The 10,771-nt window shown below is 41.3% G+C and overlaps 1 pseudogene; it reads right to left on the reverse strand.

Moving 5' to 3' along the window:
• Positions 1-1,305: 1,305 nt before the first annotated feature.
• On the reverse strand, positions 1,306-1,870 carry LOC129668395 (AN1-type zinc finger protein 6-like; annotated as a pseudogene).
• Positions 1,871-10,771: the final 8,901 nt, after the last annotated feature.

The following is a 10,771-nucleotide window of genomic DNA, read 5'->3' on the forward strand; positions in this document are numbered from 1 at the left end:
TGGATGTGCTTCACTTTTGCAGAATTTGGGAAACTAAAATCTGTAGACCATACCATTAATATGTATTTGGGACTTCAAGGGGCAACTCCTTTGAGTTCTTAAAGAGCTGATTCTGCAATTACAGGAAGACCTACATAAATTAGACTAATAATGCCCCTGAATATGTACCTGGTAAGATGAAGCAATTCTTTGAACTTTATAATATAAAACACATTACAATACTACAGGATAAACATTTGTAAAAAGGTTTAATTGTACTTTCATAGAGATGCTTATAAACTAAAAAGGAAGTGTAAAGACGCCCAGAGAAAGACTAAATAATGCTCTGTGAGTACTAAATTTTCCTCTTTCTCTCTCTCTCTCTCTCTCTCTCTCTCTCTCTCTCTCTCTCCCTCCCTCCGTCCCTCCTTCTCAACTCTCTCTTTACCTCTCTGTTTGATTTATGAGACATGGTTTCTCTGTGCAGCCTTGACCGTCCTAGACTCACTTTGTAGACCTGGTTGGCATCAAACTCACAGAGATCTGCCTGCCTCTGTCTCTCAGACTGCTGTGATTATTACAAGGTACACCACCATGCCAACTAACTAGCAGCCTAGAGACACTGGGTTGTAGAAAAACTGTGGAATTAAATCAAAAGGATGTGCTAACATCAGAATGGAAACTTGAGATAGTTTTGTGTTGGAGACAAAGGTTAGTTTATATTTCTACTGGGAATGAAACAGTATGGTTACCATCAAAACTTATAAAGATTATATTTTGCCAGGGAAGACCTCCTGCCAACTAAGACATGAATGTCTCATCATAGCCAATGAATCTTTTTGGATACCTGGTCCTCATGACTGATTGTTATAGTCACCCTATTATGTAGCATGGATAGAGATTTATATTACAGTTTGGTTACACAGTCCAAACAGACTTACAAAGTTGACAGATGTCTTATACCTGCTCAAACATAGGGCAGGAAATTATCTTTAGCTGATTTGTGCACACAGCACATTACATACATATGTTAATGAAGAAATGTTCCTACAATATTACCTTTAAAAGTTTGTGTGTTTTCAGAACAAAAAGACCAGACACCCATGAAGGTAAAGCCAGATGATCCAGCCTCACAGACTCCCTCAGTTACGTTTTCTTCAAAAATTTGCATCCAGGTCAACTTCAAAACAGCTCGTTCAGATGGTCCTGCTTCACAGACTGTTTCACCCAGGGCTTCAGCTAAGCCCTTCACTTTCTTTCCCACAAAGACTGGGCAACAAAAAATAAAGCTGGCTCTCCGAGGATGTGGCCAATATCCCAATTTTCTTACAGTTCCCAAAAGATACCACCTTCTCCTTCTGCAAATCTTACTGGTGTGTGCCACCACAACCAGCATTCAAACCCAGTAAGTCCCACTTTCTTCCTGTACATGAAACAGCAATTCTCTCTCTCTCTCTCCCTCTCTGTCTCTCTCTCCCTCTCTCCCTCTCTCTCATTCAAGAGGAGCATGAACCTGGGCTATGGGTCCTTGAGGGTCTTCTGTTTTGTATGTTGTATTGTCCACAGATGTACTGTCCACTTAGGAAGGTCCTAAAGATTCTTATAAATGTGACCAATTTGATACAGGGCATGGCTGCCTAGATGGAGATGCAGAATCTAAAGCTGACTGAACATCTGGGACAATGCCATCTGCACACTGTACTGGAAAGAATTAGGACAGACTTCTGACAGAAGCTGCAGGTGAGTTTATTCTACCATTGCTACTGTTCTGTCATTGAAGCTGTTCTTTACAGCATTCTGAACACATGCCATTTGTACAAGTGTTTCCATAAATTCTGTGGCCAGTGGAGCAAAGCATTGGTGCTTGGCTATGATTAGTTTCTTGAGCCATGTTCCTCTGTTCACACCCTCTCCACCCTCTCTTCGCATCCCTCTCCACCTAATACACTGCCACCACCACTAAATTATTATGTTATTGACTCATAACTGCTGACCTATGTAAGTTTATATCTTCTTAATATTTAAAGAAAAAGAAGCATGTACTTTCCCTTCATATACATTTGTTGAAAAATAGAAGACTGGCATGGTGGTGTTCTTCTAGCACTTTGGGACCAAAGAAGGAAATTCACAAGTTCAAGGTTACCCTTAGCCATACAGTAATAGGATGTCATAAAAAATCAAATTTTAAAGAAAAATATGTCAAATAACATTTTGACTCTTTAAACAAATACAGCGATTTTCAGAAATATAAATGTTGTGCTGAACATTGTCTCAATAAATAACCTTAAAAAAATGGGGGGATAGGTTTCTATCCAAAATAACCAGAAATGGAAATTAATAAAAGGCTGAAAAAACAGCTGGAAAAAAATACCACTATTCTCAAACAAGTATCTAAAGGATCACAACCACATAGTCCCCTTGCCCAGGGTAAATGTTGTAAGTGTTCACTGAGGAGTTTGGTTTTATGGGTGAAGAACAAGAGAAAAGTGAAGCAGATGGTCCAGTTGGAAAAGCGATTGCATCCAAGCAGAAAGACATGAGTGTGTGCCTCAGAAGCCACATCAAAAAAAAGTCTTGTGTAGTTTTTTGAACCTGTTATCCCAAAAGTAGGAGGGCAGAGAAAGGTGTATTCTTGTGGCTCATTGTCTGCTAGCTTAGGCTCCTTAGAGAGTACCAGGCTAGTGAGAGATTCATTCTCAGAAAGTGAAGTTGATTATCACTTATGTATATACACAGAGAGAGAGTGAGAGAGAGAGAGAGATAGCAAATGAATGAATGAAGAAATGATAAAGAAGTTATGGTGAGTTCTTTGTGATACCTGTTTTGTCTCAGAAGACCTATATGTTGGCATTGACTGTTCATTGCTTAACTGTATTGTACATTCCAAGTAAGACCCAGAACTTGAAAGGGTGTTATTTATGCTACTATGTGCCCTTGAAGCAAAAAAAAAAAAAATAACAACACCAAAAAAAAAAAAAATCATCATGTGAAAATGGCTGAGTAAACTAGGAATTCAGACTGTGAAAGAAAGTGGTTGTTGCCCACAGTACATACTCACCAGGCATGATAGGAGTTTCCAGACCCCTGTTCTTCAGTTGTGTCTTCAAAACTAACAAAAAAACAAACCGTGTCACAAAAGGCATGAGTACCTATGGTAGTTTCATCAAAAATCTGCAAAGCATACAGAAACCAGACTTTTCAAAGTATCCCCTCTCTATGTCTGAACTGTGTTTTCCTAAAAACTATTTCCAATTATCTGCTCTCACAGGCTCAGAATATGACCTCATTTTAAACAGGTCCTGCAGATGTCATGGTTGAATTTGAGGTGATAACAAAGCAGAGTGAGCAGCCACAAAAATATTTGGGATTAGAGACATTCACCATGGGGAGGACACCATATGAAGATGCTCGAAAGGAGGGGGAAAATTATTCTGCAAACCAAGGACTGCCATAGATAGGTGGCCAGCCCCAGAAGCTTCCAGGAGAAGTAGAAAACAGAATCTTCTTCAGAGCCCATTCAAGACTGTATCCTGACTTCATATTTCCAGCTTTCAGGACTGTGAGGCAATAAATTCTTATTGCTTAAACCAGCCAGCCTATGAGACAATGACACAGTTGCCTCTGGAAATGAATGTTACTGCTGAATACTAGACCAGCATTTCTTTCCTAGGCATAAGTCATGTTGGCAAGCTATCTGCAGGGACCAGGATGCCTATAAATGCAGATAGGACCCATCTCCTGAGGCAGCTTTTCAGGGACTCCATGTACAGAGTCCATTCCCATGTACAGGGAAGTGCCAAGTTCCAGGCTCCCAGAGGGAGCTAACCTAACTAAATGGCTGCTGGGTCGGATGAATGTCATAGAACCTTGAAGTTTCCCAAGACCCGAGTCTACGTGACTCTATTGCATCCTGTGGCGGTTGAGAGCCATTTTGGCTGACAATGATCTCTCTCTCAGTTTAAAGTGACTGAGAACAACTGCACAGCCTTAAGCACAATCAGGTATGTCAACACGCATAACCTATGACTTTGCACACAATCAAGGTATATCTACACACACATGTGTGACTTTGCGCAAAGTCCGGTTTCTCTTACTGATGGGAACAGGCTCTGAACAACGTGTTGCTAAGTCACGTCATGTGTCAACATCAGGGGTATGCTTACAGCAACCTGGACAGTTGATACCAGCCACACGCACTAGCCTCTTTTAGTAACCAAAAGACACAGCCAGTGTGAGTTGTCTGAGGTGAGTTCCATTGTACACCACACACTATATACAGACAACACTTTAAAAACTGTATCTACAAATTTCATGACTTCCTTGTTTTTAATTGCTGAGTAGTATTCCATCGTGTAACTGTACCACAATTTCTGTATCCATTCCTCAGTTGAGGGATATCTGGGTTGTTTCCAGGTTCTGGCTTATTACAAATAAAGCTGCTACAAATTATGATGGAACAAATGTTCTTTTTGTGTACTTGAGCCTCTTTTGGGTATATGGCTAGGAGTGGTATAGCTGGATCTTGAGGAAGTGCTATTCCTAACTGTCTGAGAAAATGCAAGATTGATTTCCAAAGTGGTTGTACAAGTCTACATTCCCAACAGCAGTGGAGGAGGGTTCCCCTTTCTCCACAACCTCTCCAGCATGTGTTGTCACTTGAGATTTTGATCTTAGTCATCCTGAGTGAGGTAGCCCAGAAGCAGACACACATGGTATACACTCATTTATAAGTGGATGGATACTAGGCCTATAAGATAGGATAAACATACTAAAATCTGTACACCTAAAGAAGATAAACAAGAAGGAGGTTCCGGAGTAAGTTGATCAATCCTCACTTGGATGGACATTGGAAGTAGGAGAAAACAAGGAATAGGACAGGAGCCTATCATAGAATCCCTCTGAAAGACTCTACCTAGCAGTGTATCAAAGCAGATGCTGAGACTCATAACCAAACCTTGGCCAGAGTGCAGGGAATCATATGGAAGAAGGGGGTAATAGTATGACCTGGAGTATACAGGAGCTCCACAAGGACCAAATAAATCTAGTCACAGCCATCTTCTCTGAGACTGATTCTCCAACCAAGAACCATGCATGGATATAACCTAGAACCCCTGCTCAGATGGAGCCCATGGGAGCTCAGTACCCAACCAAGTGTGTTCCCTAGTAAGGGGAACAGGGACTATTTCTGACATGAACTCTATTGCTGGCTCTTTGACCTCATTCCCAAGGTAGGAGCAGCCTTGCTGGCCACAGAGGAGGACACTGCAGCCAGTCCTGATGAGACCTGATAAACTAGGGTCAGGTGAAAGGGGAGGAGGACCTCCACTTTCAGTAGACATGGAGAGGGGCAAGGAGGAGATGAGGGAGGGAGGGTGGAATTGGGAGGGAATGAAGGAGGGGGCTACAGCTGAGATACAAAGTAAATAACCTGTAATTAATATAAAAATATAAAAATTTAAAAAATCTGTATCTAGTCTTTGAAATTTCCATACACGCGTACGAGGAATCTTTAAAAAAAACAAAATCTACTCCTGATTCCATCAGTCCAATTCCCCACAACCCTACTGCAACACAACTCCGTACCAATCTTATGTCTTAAAAAAAAAAAGTAACCTATGGAGTACTAGTCAGCTCAAGATTTATTTCTCTACGTCCTGCAATTCAAGTGTGTGGCGTCTTAAGCATTTATTTTCCGTCTAGTTCTGGTAGGCAACCGAGAGCAATGGCAATGGCCTTTTTCTGTTGTTTCTTTTGGGTGTAAGTTATAAGGAAGTATCCCAGGCCTGACACTGAGATTTTCATAAATAACCCTTGTGTTCTGTTAGCAGCATAGTCTACCCATGTGGGGTACCTCTGCTCAAACTCCTTTTTAATAAGTAGACACATATCTAAAATTATTCTTTAAAAGTATGTTATCATGAATAATAAACCAATAAAACAAGCATTCATTATCATTATAAAATGTGTACATGTGTTTCTGTGTGGGCAGGCACATGTGCATCATAGATACATGTGAGTGTGAGTGTGTGTGTGTGTGCACACATGTGGAGGTTAGAGGACAACCACAAATGTCAGCTTCCTTGTTTTTTGACACAGTCTCACACTGGCCTGGAACTTAACTATTAGAATAAGCTCTCTAGTAAGCAAGCCCCATCTCTGCTTCCCCAAGCACTGAAATTACAAGCATGCAACTCATCCATCACATCAGTTATTCTTATAGATAGGTTCTGGAAATTGAACTTGGATCCTAATGTTTACATGACAACCGCTTTCCTGCATGAGCCGTCTTCTTCTCTTCATGGTATACTCTTATACAACTCCAAAACAAAAGGCTTGTTTGCCACTACATCACCACACAGCTAATTCATCGAGCTGTGCCATGGCAGGTATGTTGTCATTGAGCAAGATAAATTTTTCAGCTTTGCAATGATCGTATGGACCACCAACACATGTCCCCTCACTGACCAACAGTTGTTAGGTAATGCAGAACAGTATACAAAATAAAATGAGGCTGAGAACTTGGTGATGTTTTTATATGAAAACATGACTTTCTTTATATTCGTGTGGACTCAATAAATATACATTGAGGGAGGAATTTCACCTGCATGTGTGAGATGTTCTTTACTGCATGTGGATATTTGATGTATTGCCTCTGTCCTCTTGCAATGAGTTATGGGAGCCAGGACTCTCCCTTGCTTATCCCCAGGGGTCTATAATCCACAGGCTTATAACTATTGTTTTCTTGTGCAACTGATTTATTGGAAAGGCTCAGTTCTGTGAGAGTCTAAACATGAAATGGTTTTCTCTCTCCAGTTCTTACTTTCAGTGGAGGTTGGTTGACTCATTCTGTTGTACTATCCCGTAATTTTGCAATCTTCTCAGTTTCAACAAGTTCATTATAAGCTCCAACTTTAATCACAAACTCATTTAAATGTCATAATTTTCCACTCTAGCAGCAAAGTTCACAGGTCCTCTCTGTGAAGTCTCCTACTGCTCATCTTCAGTGTGGACGTTCTCGAATGCCCTGAAACAGAGGGTAGGGGTGAGAACAGGGGTCACAGGGGAAATTCTTCTGTGGACTATTGCTAATTGGTTGGGAGGCACAGGCTGGACACCAAGTCATCCAGGTTCCGTCTCTTTGGCTATACAGCTGAAACTCTAGACATCCCCTGCATGGCTCACTCAACTCCGGCACCTCCCCACCATTCTTCCTCTTGTCATGCTCTGCTGTTGCTGGGTCCTGTAAGACCTGAAGTTCACCTGTGAACCCCACATACCCAAGAGCCAGGTAACGTCCTGGAATGCTGGAGCTGTAACTCTTGGAAAATAAGAATGCCTCATGGAAAAATATGGTGGCCAAATAAATTTGTCCTTAAATAGCCCCTACAACATGTCTTGTCACAACTCAGCTAGGAATTCCAGGGAGTTGTCCTTACCAGAGCCCATTCTTGTCAGTATTTAAATAATGTTTCCTTTAAATTTGTCACAAAATTGTGGAATTGATTTTTTTCTCTTGTAAATCTCATGATTAACACTTCCTTGAGTAGGAGGCAACCTCATTGTCCCAGCTAGTTTTATGACAACTTGGTATAGGCTTCAGTCATTTTGCAAGAAAAAACTTCTATTGAGAAAATGCGCACCCACAAGACTGGCCTATGGCTAGACCGTGATGAGCTTTCCTGATTGATGATTGATGTGGGCAGGCCCCTCCATCCCACAGGACATGGTGCTACTGTGGGCAAGTGGTCCTTGATTTTATAAGAAGGCAGACTGAACAAGCCTTGAACAACAATAGCATAAGTATTTCTTTCACTCTGTGTAATGTCTGGCTGGGGTCTCAACATGTGTTTCCATTTGCTACAGGAGAATGATTCTCTGATGATGGTTATACTGAATATTTATCTTTCTGGGTCTGAAATGCCTCACTGAGGATGTCTTATTTTCCAGTTCCATTCATTTGCCTGCAAATTTCGTGCCATTTTTAAATGGCTGAGTAATATTCCATTGTGTAAATGTACCATGTTCTCTTTATTCATTCTTCTGTTGTGAGACATCTAGGTCATCCAGACAAAAACTGAACAGAAATGCTAGAACTAACTGAAGGTATAACTCAAATGGACCTAACTAATATTTACAGAACATTTCACCCAAACACAAAAGGATGCAGGGTGTTACTTCAATTTTCTTGCATACTCAACACAAAGTAAGTTTCAGTAGATACAATAAAGTTAAAATAACACCATCTCATCTAACCATCACAGATTAAAGTTAGATATCAACAACAAAAATTTAACTGAACAAGCCTCTACTGAATGAAAAATGGGTCAAGACAGAAATCAAAGACTTTCCATAATTGAATGAAAACACCATACCCAAGCTTATGGAAGAAAATGAAGACTGTACTAAGGGACAAGTTTGTAACAGTAAGTGCTTACACACGTACACACACACAATCAAGAGCTCTAGTACTAGCAAACTTAATAGCACACCTTAAAATTCTAGAACAAAAAGTTCAAATTACCCTCAAAAGGAGTAAATGGCAAGAAATAATCAAACTAAGGGCTGAGGTCAATAAAATAGAAACAAACAAACAATATAAGCCAATATAAAGAATCAATGAAACAAAGGGTTAATTCTTTGAGACAATCATTAAGATTCACAAACCCTTATACAAATTACCAAAAGGCACAAGAAGACCCAAATTAACAAAATTAGAGAAGAAAAGGGGGCAAACAGCAGACACTAAGGAAATCCAGGGAAACATAAACATGCACACGGCCCACAGAATCCACCAGGCAAGGCTCCTAGGGGCTCAGAGACTGAAAGTGGCCACCAGAGAGTCAGCATGGACCTGCACCAGGCCCTCTGCATACATGCTATAGTGGTTTGGTCTGGTTCTCCTTCTGCCTGGGGTCTGCCTCCCAGCAGCCCAGGAAGTCAAGAGGGGCAGGAGATGAGAAGAGTGCCTGGAATGGCTTTCAAGAACTTACAGGAATCACACACCCAGTGAACAGCTTATGACTAGTTCAACATTAATTCCAGAGAACAAAGGTTATATACCCCTCTGGGAGTGGGCAGGGGGCCCCAAGAACAGGTGTACATAACTGGTTGGAACTAGGCACTTCAGAGATGCTTAGTTTGTGCTACACAGCACACTCTTATCTTAGGAATAAAATCTCCTAGGAGTGGTATAGCTGGATCTTGAGGTAGCACTATTCCTAATTGTCTGAGAAAGTGCCACATTGATTTCGAAGGTGGATGTACAAGTTTACATTCCCACCAACAGTGGAGGAGGGTTCCCCTTTCTCCATATCCTCTCCAGAACATATTATTGTCACTTGAGTTTTTTATCTTAGCCACAAAATATGCTCAAGTTTAAAACAAGGACATTTGTTCAACCATGTTTGTGGCAGCTTTATTTGTAATAGCGAGAATTTAGAAACAACCCAAATGTCCCTCAACTGAGGAATGCATACAGAAATTGTGGTACATTTACACAATGGAATACTACTCAGCAATCGAAAACAAGGAAATCATTTGCAGGCAAATGGTGCGAACTAGAAAAGATCATCCTGAGTGAGCTATCCCAGAAGCAGAAAGACACACATGGTATATACTCACTTATAAGTGGATATTAGACATATAATATAGGATAAACTTACTAAAACCTGTACACCTAAAGAAACTAAGCAAGAAGGAGGACCCTGGGTAAGATGATCAATCCCCAATCAAAAAGGCAAATGGGACAGATATCATACATCTGAAGAGTGATAAAACGAGGAACAGGACAGAAGCCTATTACAGGGGGCCTCTGAAAGATTTTACCCAGCAGGATATCAGAGCAGATGCTGATACTCATAGTCAAACTTTGGACAGAGTGCAGTGAATCTTCTGAAAGAAGGGGGAGATAGAAAGACCTAGAGGAGACAGGAGCTCCACAAGGAGACCAACAGATCCAAAAAATCTGGCCACAGGGTCTTTTCTGAGACTGATACTCCAACCAAGGACCATGCATGGAGATAACATAGAACCCCTGCTCAGATGTAGCCCACGGCATCCCGATATCCTAGTGGGTTCTCTATTAATGGGAACAGGGACTGTCTCTGACATGAACTCATGGTGGCTCTTTGCTCACCATCCCCTGAGGGTGGAGCAGCCTTACCAGGCCACAGAGGAAGACAATGCAGCCACACCTGATGAGACCTGATAGGCTAGGGTCAGGTGGAAGGGGAGGAGGACCTCTCCTAACAGTGGACTTGGTGAAGGGCATGGGAGGAGATGAGGGAGGAAGGGTGAGCTTTGGAGGGAATGAGGGAGGGGGCTACAGCTGGGATACAAAGTAAATAAACTGTAATTATAACATAAATAAATAAAATTCTAAAAAGTAAAATAAATAAATAAAATAGTATCTCAGTACCTAATAACATATAAGCACAGCGAAGGTAGAGCTAGCAAGAAGCTGTGTCAGAGTCCATACATCAAGTGTGGTTAGGGGAGTCTGTGTCTAAAGACACTCTCCAAATGAGGTCAGGCAAACTCCACCGAGAGGAGGGAGTTTTGGCTTCAACAATGAGCTCATAATGGCTATCCAGTCCAGGCAAGAACTGCAACCTCAACCACCAGGGCACCTCCAACAGTTTTGCTTGAAGTCTTTGCTGGACTCCTAACAATGGCAGTGTGAGTATCTCTGAGTCTTTTGCCTGCTTGTAGGGTCTTTTTCCTCCTCCTGGGTTGCTTTGATGTGAGGATATATGCCTAGTTTTATTGCATCTTGTTCTGCCAAGTTGAGTTG

Source organism: Psammomys obesus, unplaced genomic scaffold, assembly GCF_907164565.1.
Source record: "Psammomys obesus unplaced genomic scaffold, mPsaObe1.curated_primary_1811, whole genome shotgun sequence".
In the NCBI taxonomy this organism is placed as follows: domain Eukaryota; kingdom Metazoa; phylum Chordata; class Mammalia; order Rodentia; family Muridae; genus Psammomys; species Psammomys obesus.